Below are 10,252 nucleotides of genomic sequence, written 5' to 3'. Positions count from 1 at the left end.
GTGTTGAGAGGAGCCAGTTGAGGTGGCTCGGGCATCTGATTCAGATACCTCCTGGACACCTCCCTGGAGAGGTGTTCCGGGCATGTCCCACCGGCGGGAGACCCCTGGACCCCTGTCTCTCGTCTGGCCAGGGAACGCTTTGGGATCCTGCCGGAGGAGCTGGTTGAAGTGGCTGGGGAGCGGGAAGTCTGAGCTTCCCTGCTAAAGCTGCTGCCACCGCGACCCGATCTCGGATTAAGCGTCAGATGATGGATGAATGGATGGATGGATGGATGGATGGATGGATGGATGGATGGATGGACGTACGAAACAATAGTGGCTTATTAGAGCCTACAAGTCCGAGGTTCCCTATAAGTACAGTAAGTAAGTACGTTTACTTGTCTGTTTCCTCTGTCTCGATTTCCTGTCAAGAAATACGTTTACTTCGTTACATTTCACCACTGCCAAGCATCTTAGTTTGGAGGTATCTAATGGTCAATACTAAGCTTGTTCTGATCATGTTTTTTTGCTCCCGATTGGATCCTGATCGTTTTAGTTTGAGTATCTGCCGATCCCAATATTTCCCGATCCGATTGCTTTTTTTTTGCTCCCGATTCAATTCCAATCATTCCGGATTTTTTCCGATCATATACATTTTGGCAATGCATTAAGAAAAAAATGAATAAAACTCAGACGAATATATACATTCAACATACAGTACATAAGTACTGTATTTGTTTATTATGACAATAAATCCTCAAGATGGCATTTACATTATTAACATTCTTTCTGTGAGAGGGATCCACGGATAGAAAGACTTGTAATTCTTAAAGGATAAATGTGACTTTGTATATTGTGACTAAATATTGCCATCCAGTGCTTTCAGTAAATGATACTGTAGCCATTTAACTTCTGCCAAAATCCATGATGGGAAGTGCAACCATGACTGTGCGTCGTGGTACCAATTGATATGTCTTCTCTGCGTTGGGAAATGACATAGGGTGTTAAGAAAAAGATCAACTACTTCCTTTCTTCCCCACATTGCTTCCCACGATTATTCTAATCATTGGGAGAGGGATTGTAAGGCTTTAGCCATTTAAAAAAAAAGCGTTAATTGCGTTAAATATTGTAACGTGATAAATGTAAAAAATATTAATTCTAGCCGTTAACGCGATAAATTTGATAACCTTACCTTAAGCTTAAACTAAAGACTCTGGAAGAGTGTAACCCATTATGTCTGTAACGTTAAATACAATTAGAAAACGATTTACTAAAAAAAAAAAAAATTAATAAAAGGCATGTCCGATATTTTTTTGCCGATTCCGATACTTTGAAAATGACGTGATCGGACCCGATCGATCGACATCTCTAGTCAATACGCATAACTGCTGTGCTAAGCTGTGACCAGCCCTTGTACAAAGGCCAAAGGCTTCTAAATTCACTTTGGAGGCAACATGCATATTGGCCCAAAACAGATAAAGAAAAACCAATGTCGATATTATCCGATTTCATTTTAAAATGCTTTTATTGGGTGGCCGATAATATCGGACAACTCTAACTATAAAATTAAAAATTATAAAAAGAATTTTTTTTTTAAAAAGGACGAAGTGAATATGAATTATGCCTTTTCCTTACAATTTTAGCTTGTTAATTTGTATCTGTTTTAATGTATTTTTGTCTTTATTTTGATCAAATCCATTAAGCTGGAATGGCTTTTAAATTAAGAACTATCACATACAGGATTTGGGAAAAAACAGCTGCATTTCCTTCAAAATCCTTCGTGTTCACAGAAAACTTTTGTGTTTATTTTTATGGTACTTATGTTTAGCGTCAAGCTGCAGGTTTTTTTTTTTTTTTTTAGTAACAAATGCCAAAAAGAAGATGGTTCTAAGAATTGTGAAGCATACATTAGATAACGATATAACACAGCTTAAGTAATAACTAACTATAGTAGTTTTGCAATAAGTCTATCATAGTCATCGTTACGAACACAAAATACCCTAAAATGTTGGTTGTAGTCTGTTTTGGCCAACTGTCCTATTCGTTGGATTTTAAATTGGTTGTTTTCGTTAAATTATGGGCTCTCTTTCATTGTAAATTCGTAGGAATTTCTTTTGTTTAAGTTTCAGCCTTCAATACAGAACACTGGTTGTCGTTTTGTTCTGACAAGACAACCAATAATGGAGGAAAAATGTTGCTACGGACTGAGACGGCAACCTCCGAGGAGGCTGTTGCACAATGTGGTATTTTTGCTCATTTGACTTTCCTTGCTGTTGTTACATTCTCTACACGTGCGTCCCCACCCCTGCCCGAGAGTGCGTCCTTTCTCTTCAAATGTTCATCAACAAAATAATTATCGATTAGCGTCTAAAATGACTGACACGTCATCGGTAATTAAACATCGCAATTTGCCGCCGTGATGATGAATGTAGCAGCCGATCTATACTTGTTGATGTGATTATTACTCACGGTAGGATGTATGTGCGCGTGACGCATTTGGAGTGTGCAATTGTGTTTATAGGCATAACACTGTGTGATATTGATCTAGAATACGGGGGATAAAGTGAGGCATATCTTCACAAATCAGTTCATGCTTGTTGTTAAGATGAAGTGTTTGTGTACTGTTGGTCATAATAAATTCCTAAACATATGACTCGGCCTTATTATTCAACTCTACATAGGATTTTTTACTCACAAACAACCTCAAAGGCAGTAAAAATACCGTTTTTCTTGAAGCAAACAGAGAGGTGAACTACAAAGTCAACGGTGTTAAGTTTGCATCCTTTGCTGTTTTTCAAAGGCAAAAAGAGCAAACTCATGCACACAGAAGGGAATTTTCCGCAGTGGACATTTTAACACGCGAGTGTGACAAACTGCACAGAGACTCAATGTTCAAACACGATTCAACACGTGTGTGTCTGCTCTGACTTCACCCACCCTCACGCGGAATAGTCGGTCTCTTTTTAGGATTATGACAGTTTCGAGCCCTCTTTGTTAAACGTGCTCATCAATTATGAGCAGGGGTGTGACAAAATATCGAAATTGTAATAAATCGTGATACGTTGTATCCCAAAAGGATTTTGATAGGCTTGATATACAGTGGGGCAAATAAGTATTTAGTGAACCACTAACTGTGCAAGTTCTCCCACTAGAAAATATTAGAGAGGCCTGTAATTGTCAACATGGGTAAACCTCAACCATGAGAGACAGAATGTGAAAAAAAACAAAACAGAAAATCACATTGTTTGATTTTTAAAGAATTTATTTGCAAAACATGGTGGAAAATAAGTATTTGGTCAATACCAAAAGTTCATCTCAATACTTTGTTATGTACCCTTTGTTGGCAATAACGGAGGCCAAATGTTTTCTGTAACTATTCACAAGCTTTTCACACACTGTTGCTGGTATTTTGGCCCATTCCTCCATGCAGATCTCCTCTAGAGCAGTGATGTTTTGGGGCTGTCGTTGGGCAACACGGACTTTCAACTCCCTCCGCAGATTTTCTATGGGGTCGAGATCTGGAGACTGGCTAAGCCACTCCAGGACCTTGAAATGCTTCTTACCAAGCCACTCCTTTGTTGCCCTGGCTGTGTGTTTGGGATCATTGTCATGTTGAAAGACCCAGCCACGTCTCATCTTCAATGCTCTTGCTGATGGAAAGAGATTTTCACTCAAAATCTCTCGATACATGGCCCCATTCATTCTCTCCTTTACACAGATCAGTCGTCCTGGTCCCTTTGCAGAAAAACAGCTCCAAAGCATGATGTTTCCACCCCCATGCTTCACAGTGAGTATGGTGTTCTTTGGATGCAATTCAATACCTTTCTCCTCCAAACACGAGAACCTGTGTTTCTACCAAAAAGTTCTATTTTGGTTTCATCTCACCATAACACATTCTCCCAGTCCTCTTCTGGATCATCCAAATTCTCTCGAGCGAACTGCAGACAGGCCTGGACGTGTACTTTCTTCAGCAGGGGAACACATCTGGCAGTGCAGGATTTGAGTCCCTGGCGGAGCATTGTGTTACTGATAGTAGCCTTTGTTACTGTGGTACCAGCTCTCTGTAGGTCATTCACTAGGTCCCCCCGTGTGGTTCGGGGATTTTTGGTCACCGTTCTTGTTATCATTTTGACGCCACGGGGTGAGATCTTGCATGGATCCCCAGATCGAGGGAGATTATCAGTGGTTTTGTATGTCTTCCATTTTCTAATAATTGCTCCCACAGTTGATTTCTTTACACCAAGCGTTTTACCTATTGCAGATTCAGTCTTCCCAGCCTGGTGCAGGTCTACAATTTTGTCTCCTGTGTCCTTCGAAAACTCTTTGGTCTTGGCAATTGTGGAGTTTGGAGTGTGACTGACTGAGATTGTGGACAGGTGTCTTTTATACCAATAATGAGTTAAAACAGGTGCCATTAATACAGGTAATGAGTGGAGCCTCGTTAGACCTCTTTGACAGCCAGAAATCTTGCTTGTTTGTAGGTGACCAAATACTTATTTTCCACCCTAATTTGGAGATAAATTCTTTAAAAATCAAATAATGTGATTTTCTTTTTTTTCTCTCCACATTCTGTCTCTCATGGTTGAGGTTTACCCATGTTTACAATTACAGGCCTCTCTAATCTTTTCAAGTAGGACAACTTGCACAATTGGTGGTTGATTAAATACTTATTTGCCCCACTGTATTATTTTAAAAACGTGTAAAAAGTAAAAAGAAACCAATTAAATCGAAACAGACTTTTTGGGTTAAAACTATCGCTGCAACGATTAATCTACTAACTCGAGTAATTCGAAGAGAAAAAAAGCGTTGTATTAAATTTTGCTTTTATTGATTCGGGCGGATACACTGCCCTCTAGTGGCAACAGTGAATATGTCATAACTCATTTAACAAGGCTGAATCCAGCTGCTACCTGTTAAAACCAAAATAAGGTAAGTTTTTGTTTGTGCTAATGTTTTTTATGCAGCCATAATTTAGTTTATAGGTATATTTAGTTTTTTTTTTGTGGGAATATGTGTTTGAACGATTTGTTCAGAGCACTGTAAAAAAATGTTAGCATTTTATAGCATTTAAGCTAGCAGACTTTTGCTATGCAAGTTAGTCAATCGTTCTTTTGTTGTACTTAGATCATTTATTGATACCGTTTGAGGCTAAGCTCAAGTATTTGTTTTTTTTTCTTTTAACGAAAGTGCAGTTCTGCATAGTTTGATGAAATACTCAAGAATTTTATTTTGTATTCACATTTAATGCTCTTTTGAAAGTGCAATTTTGCCAAGCATTTGTTTAACATCTCCTCAAATTTGTTCTGCAACGCATTAAATATTCCTAATCCGGCTACTCGATTATTCAAACTAACTAGTTGATAGATTAATTGACTACTAAAATAATCGATAGCTGCAGCCCTAGATAAAACGAAGAATGATTTTCGTAGTTTCCGCTGCATTTCCGCTTCTTCCCACAAGAGCGCGCTGTCTTCAACAACTAGAACTACAACAACAACCACGGCTACTGGCGATTCTGCTACTTTTGCCCAGCCAACTTTGGACACAAATTGCATAGCGCCATGAGTAAGTGTATTAGTATCTCATGATGTACTAGCGATTATTCGATAAACTCGAGTAATTCGATTAGAAAAAAGCTTCAAATTAAATTTTGCTGCAACGAGTATTCCTTTAATTAAAGTGGCGTTGTAATGGTTTGTTTTGAAAGTGTTTGCATTTATTTTTATTGATTGAGTGGATACACCACCCTCTAGTGGCAACAGTGAATATGACATAACTCCTTTAACATGGCTGAATCCAGCTGCTCCCTGTTAAGACCAACATAAGGTAAGTTTTTGCTTGACCGAATGTTTTTTTTAATGCATTTGTAATTTTAAATCTTTTTGTGGGAATATGTGTTTGAACAATTTGTTAAGAGCATTGTTAAAAAAAAAAAAAAGTTAGCAATTATATTTAATTTTTCATGTACCTAATGTGATTACTATTATTATTACAATACTATTATTATTCGGACTAAATGGTTCATAAATTAATCGCCTATTAAAATAATCGATAGCTGCAGGCCTGATATGCATGCATCCCTGACACGTTCAACACTCCTCATTTACTTCGTCTGCACACTTTCATGTATAACACGACAGGCAGTAATTTAGCGCCACGTCTGGCTGAGTGTATATTGCACTCTACCACAAGTATGAAAGTACTAGTCTCACCTCTCGTACTAGTCCTTCTAAAAAACATTAGCATATTGTGATAAAGTTCATTATTTTCTGTAATGTACTGATAAACATTAGACTTTCATATATTTTAGATTCATTACACACAAATGAAGTAGTTCAAGCCTTTTATTGTTTTAATATTGATGATTTTGGCAAAAAAAAATCGAGAAAAAAAAAACAAAAATTCCCTATCTCAAAAAATTAGCATATCATGAAAAGGTACTCTAAAAAGCTACTAACCTTATCATCTGAATTAAGGAATTAACTCAAAACCCCTGCGAAAGATTCCTGAGGCTTTTAAAAACTCCCAGCCTGGTTCATTACTCAAAACCGCAATCATGGGCAAGACTGCCGACCTGACTGCTGTCCAGAAGGCCATCATTGACACCCTCAAGCAAGAGACACAGAAAGAAATTTCTGAGCGAATAGGCTGTTCACAGAGTGCTGTATCAAGGCACCTCAGTGGGAAGTCTGTGGGAAGGAAAAAGTGTGGCAGGAAACGCTGCACAACCAGAAGAGGTGATCGCACCCTGAGAAAGATTGTAGAAAAGGGCCGATTCCAGACCTTGGGAGACCTGCAGAAACAGTGGACTGAGTCTGGAGTAGAAACATCCAGAGCCACCGTGCACAGGCGTGTGCTGGAGCCACTTTTGAACCTGAAACAGCGAGAGAAGCGCCTGACCTGGGCTAGAGAGAAGCAGCACTGGACTGTTGCTCAGCGGTCCAAAGTACTTTTTTCAGATGAAAGCAAATTTTGCATGTCATTCAGAAATCAAGGTGCCAGAGTTTGGAGGAAGACTGGGGAGAAGGAAATGCCAAAATGCCTGAAGTCCAGTGTCAAGTACCCACAGTCAGTGATGGTCTGGGGTGCCAACTCAGCTGCTGGTGTTGGTCTACTGTGTTTTATCAAGGGCAGGGTCAATGCAGCTAGCTATCAGGAGATTTTGGAGCACTTCATGCTTCCATCTGCTGAAAAGCTTTATGGAGCTAAAGATTTCATTTTTCAGTACGACCTGGCACCTGCTCACAGTGCCAAAACCACTGGTAAATGGTTTACATGGCATTACTGTGCTCAATTGGCCTGCCAGCTCTCCAGACCTGAACCCAATAGAGAATCTGTGGGATATTGTGAAGACGAAGTTGAGAGACACCAGACCCAACACTGTGGATGAGCTTATGGCGGCTATCGAAGCATCCTGGTTCTCCATAACACCTCAGCAGTGCCCCAGGCTGATTGCCTCCATGCCACGCCGCATTGAAGCAGTCATTTCTGCAAAATGATTCCCGACCAAGTATTGAGTGCATAGCTGATATAATTAATTGAAGGTTGACTATTTTTGTATTAACACTTTTTGTACTGGTCGGATGAAATATGCTAATTTTTTGAGATAGGGATTTTTGTTTTTTCTTGACTTTTTTGCCAAAATCATCAATATAAAAACAATAAAAGGCTTGAATTACTTTAGTTGAGTGCAATGAATCTAAAATATATGAAAGTCTAATATTTATCAGTACATTACAGAAAATAATGAACTTCATCACAATATGCTAAATTTTTGAGAAGGAATAGTATATGTGTCCGTCTCGTTTTCCTGTCAAGATTGATGCTACTAGATTACGGTAACTAAAAGCATGCCATGTTGTTTATCGTTTTAATACAATAACATATTTTAGCTCAATGCATCGGTCTACATGTGAAAATTGAATCTATATGCATTAGCCTATTAACGTGTATGATCTGAAGTCTTTTGTAAAGATGAGGTGCTCACAAGGATCATCCGGTTTGTTACCTTCACTGGGGTGCATTTTTGTGTTTGTTTAGACAAGGTGATTGCCACCTTGCATATTGTTATTACTGAGTGACTGTTTTGCACTAATCATTAATTTATGTAAGTAAGACCAGAGAGAAATATGACAGCACATCAGCCGAGCCTAGCTGCCTACCTACTTCACCTGACTGGCTGGCTAGCTGGTTAGCAGACTGACTTGATGACATCCTATTTGGTTTACAGACTGACTGACTACCTTTTCGTATGTTTGATTTTGTTTCAAACGGTGAATGGACATTCTTCTTTCGTTATCACTTTAATTAAGAACAGAGCTAGAGTCTGTTGTATGAATAAAATGCTCTTAGTGCCAAGGGATTGTTCTGTGTTTATTATCGGAGTTAAATTCACTGGCACTTTTGGTTCTAAGAACGAAAATAATAATTTTAAATAGAAAACATTCCCAATACTTTATTTGTCATTGCTTTTATTCTGCCAAGAAATTGTAAGCGACATCGGAAAATCGGATTTGAGAGAAAACAGTCGGGATTTTGTTGTTATGCCAAATTGAACAACCCTACCAACAAGTTGCTCCCAAAATCTTCCACTATAATAGTGTGTCTGTTAACTCAATGGCTTGCCATTGACGCCGCTAGACGTCCAATCCCTTTTGAATGGGAGGGGCGAATGAACGTTCCTTCATCCGAAACCAGTACATCGCATTTAGTCTATCCGATTTTCGGGGCATTTACAGGTCACTTCCTGTTCTGTAACTCAAAATCAACAGGAAGTGACCCAGAAATACCCCAAATATCAACAGGGAATGAATGATAGTCAACAGCAAATGACCTGAAATGCCCCAAAATTAAACTCCTTGAATGCAACTGACTGCCATAGACGTCCAATCCGTTTGAAGTGGGAGGGATTGCAACACGAAGTGACCAGTGTTGTTTTCGTCACCGATGATGAGAAAGAAAATATTTAGTCAAAGTACAATTTTTTTCATGATGATGATGTCACCATGACGCGCTGAAAACGTGTCTTGGGAGACTAAAACATGACGAGATGGATTGATGCCAGTTGTCGTCTGACAACACGAGAACGAGACGAAAATTCACCATAGTTTCCGTCATAAAATGTGTGATATTTTCTTATTGTATGCGTCGTTAGAACGCATTTAGCAGTGTTTGGTTGTGTCACTCGTGTTACGTGCTGCGCCTCCCCCTGCCCCACACACATAAATGTGCCCATAAAAATGTATACATAAACTGATACATGCGGGGCTCCCTTGCTGGGCTGCGGGAGGAGGGAAGGGCTGCACTGAAAGCCCCCCCATTCCCCCCGACATGAGAATTGTCGACTAAAACTAGACGAAGACGAACACATTTTGAAATGATTAAAATATGAGTAAGACTAATAAGTATTTTCGTCCAAAGGACTGAGACTAAGACGAAAATTAAAAAGACTGCCAAAAACAACACTGAGATTGAAGGAATCTGACCTTCTAGCCAGACTGCCGGAATCGCGCCAGCCGAACTGCCGGACCCGCGCTGGCACAGCTCCAACGGCCCGGGCCAACGGGACACCAGCAATCTGGCCAGAAGGCCAAACCCCGCGCGTTCAACTTAGTCTTAACCCTTTGTAGTGACTCCATTTTGAAAGGTTTAAAGAAGGCTCACCGAACACAAGTGGACAATTTATTCAGGTCGACAGCGATCAAAACGGCAAGGCGAAACAGAAACAATCAGGCAGGGAGGCAAGCTCGTTCAAAGGTCACCATAACAGAAGTCAACAAAAGGTTCCCGAGAAAAAAATGACAACGCTTAGTTAAACATTCAGTCTTTTGAAGGCTCTTACGGGGCGGGCGTGTGTTTGGGGTGTGTTGGGATTATTGTCTGTTCGTGGATTAGACAGGAGGATTCAGGAGTTACTGTTGTCCTGGTAATGAGAGTTGTGGATTTTGCCACCTCGTCGTCAAAGGAGCTCTTGAAGTCATGTCTGTCGCGTTATCAGTTGGATTTCAGGTGTTCTCTGGTGCTCCTTGTGTGCTCACAGCGTCCAGCCATTTGTTCTGGACTGTCCGGGAGAACTGATTGCGAGAGTTGGTGCGTCAATCTTGCACACGACGCACACATTGGGCTTCCGTGATAAGAAGGTGTCGTGTATCTTTTATGCCCTACATTCTGCTTGTTTCCCCTAAAATATGGTATGTATATGACCTAGAAATGCCCCAAAATCAACAGAAAGTGAATTGGATGTCTACTATTGATAAACTCAATTCAATTCACA

This window comes from Corythoichthys intestinalis, chromosome 22, assembly GCF_030265065.1.
Source record: "Corythoichthys intestinalis isolate RoL2023-P3 chromosome 22, ASM3026506v1, whole genome shotgun sequence".
In the NCBI taxonomy this organism is placed as follows: Eukaryota; Metazoa; Chordata; class Actinopteri; order Syngnathiformes; family Syngnathidae; genus Corythoichthys; species Corythoichthys intestinalis.
The sequence above is the reverse complement of the archived record's forward strand: the minus strand, read 5'-3'. Positions refer to the sequence as shown.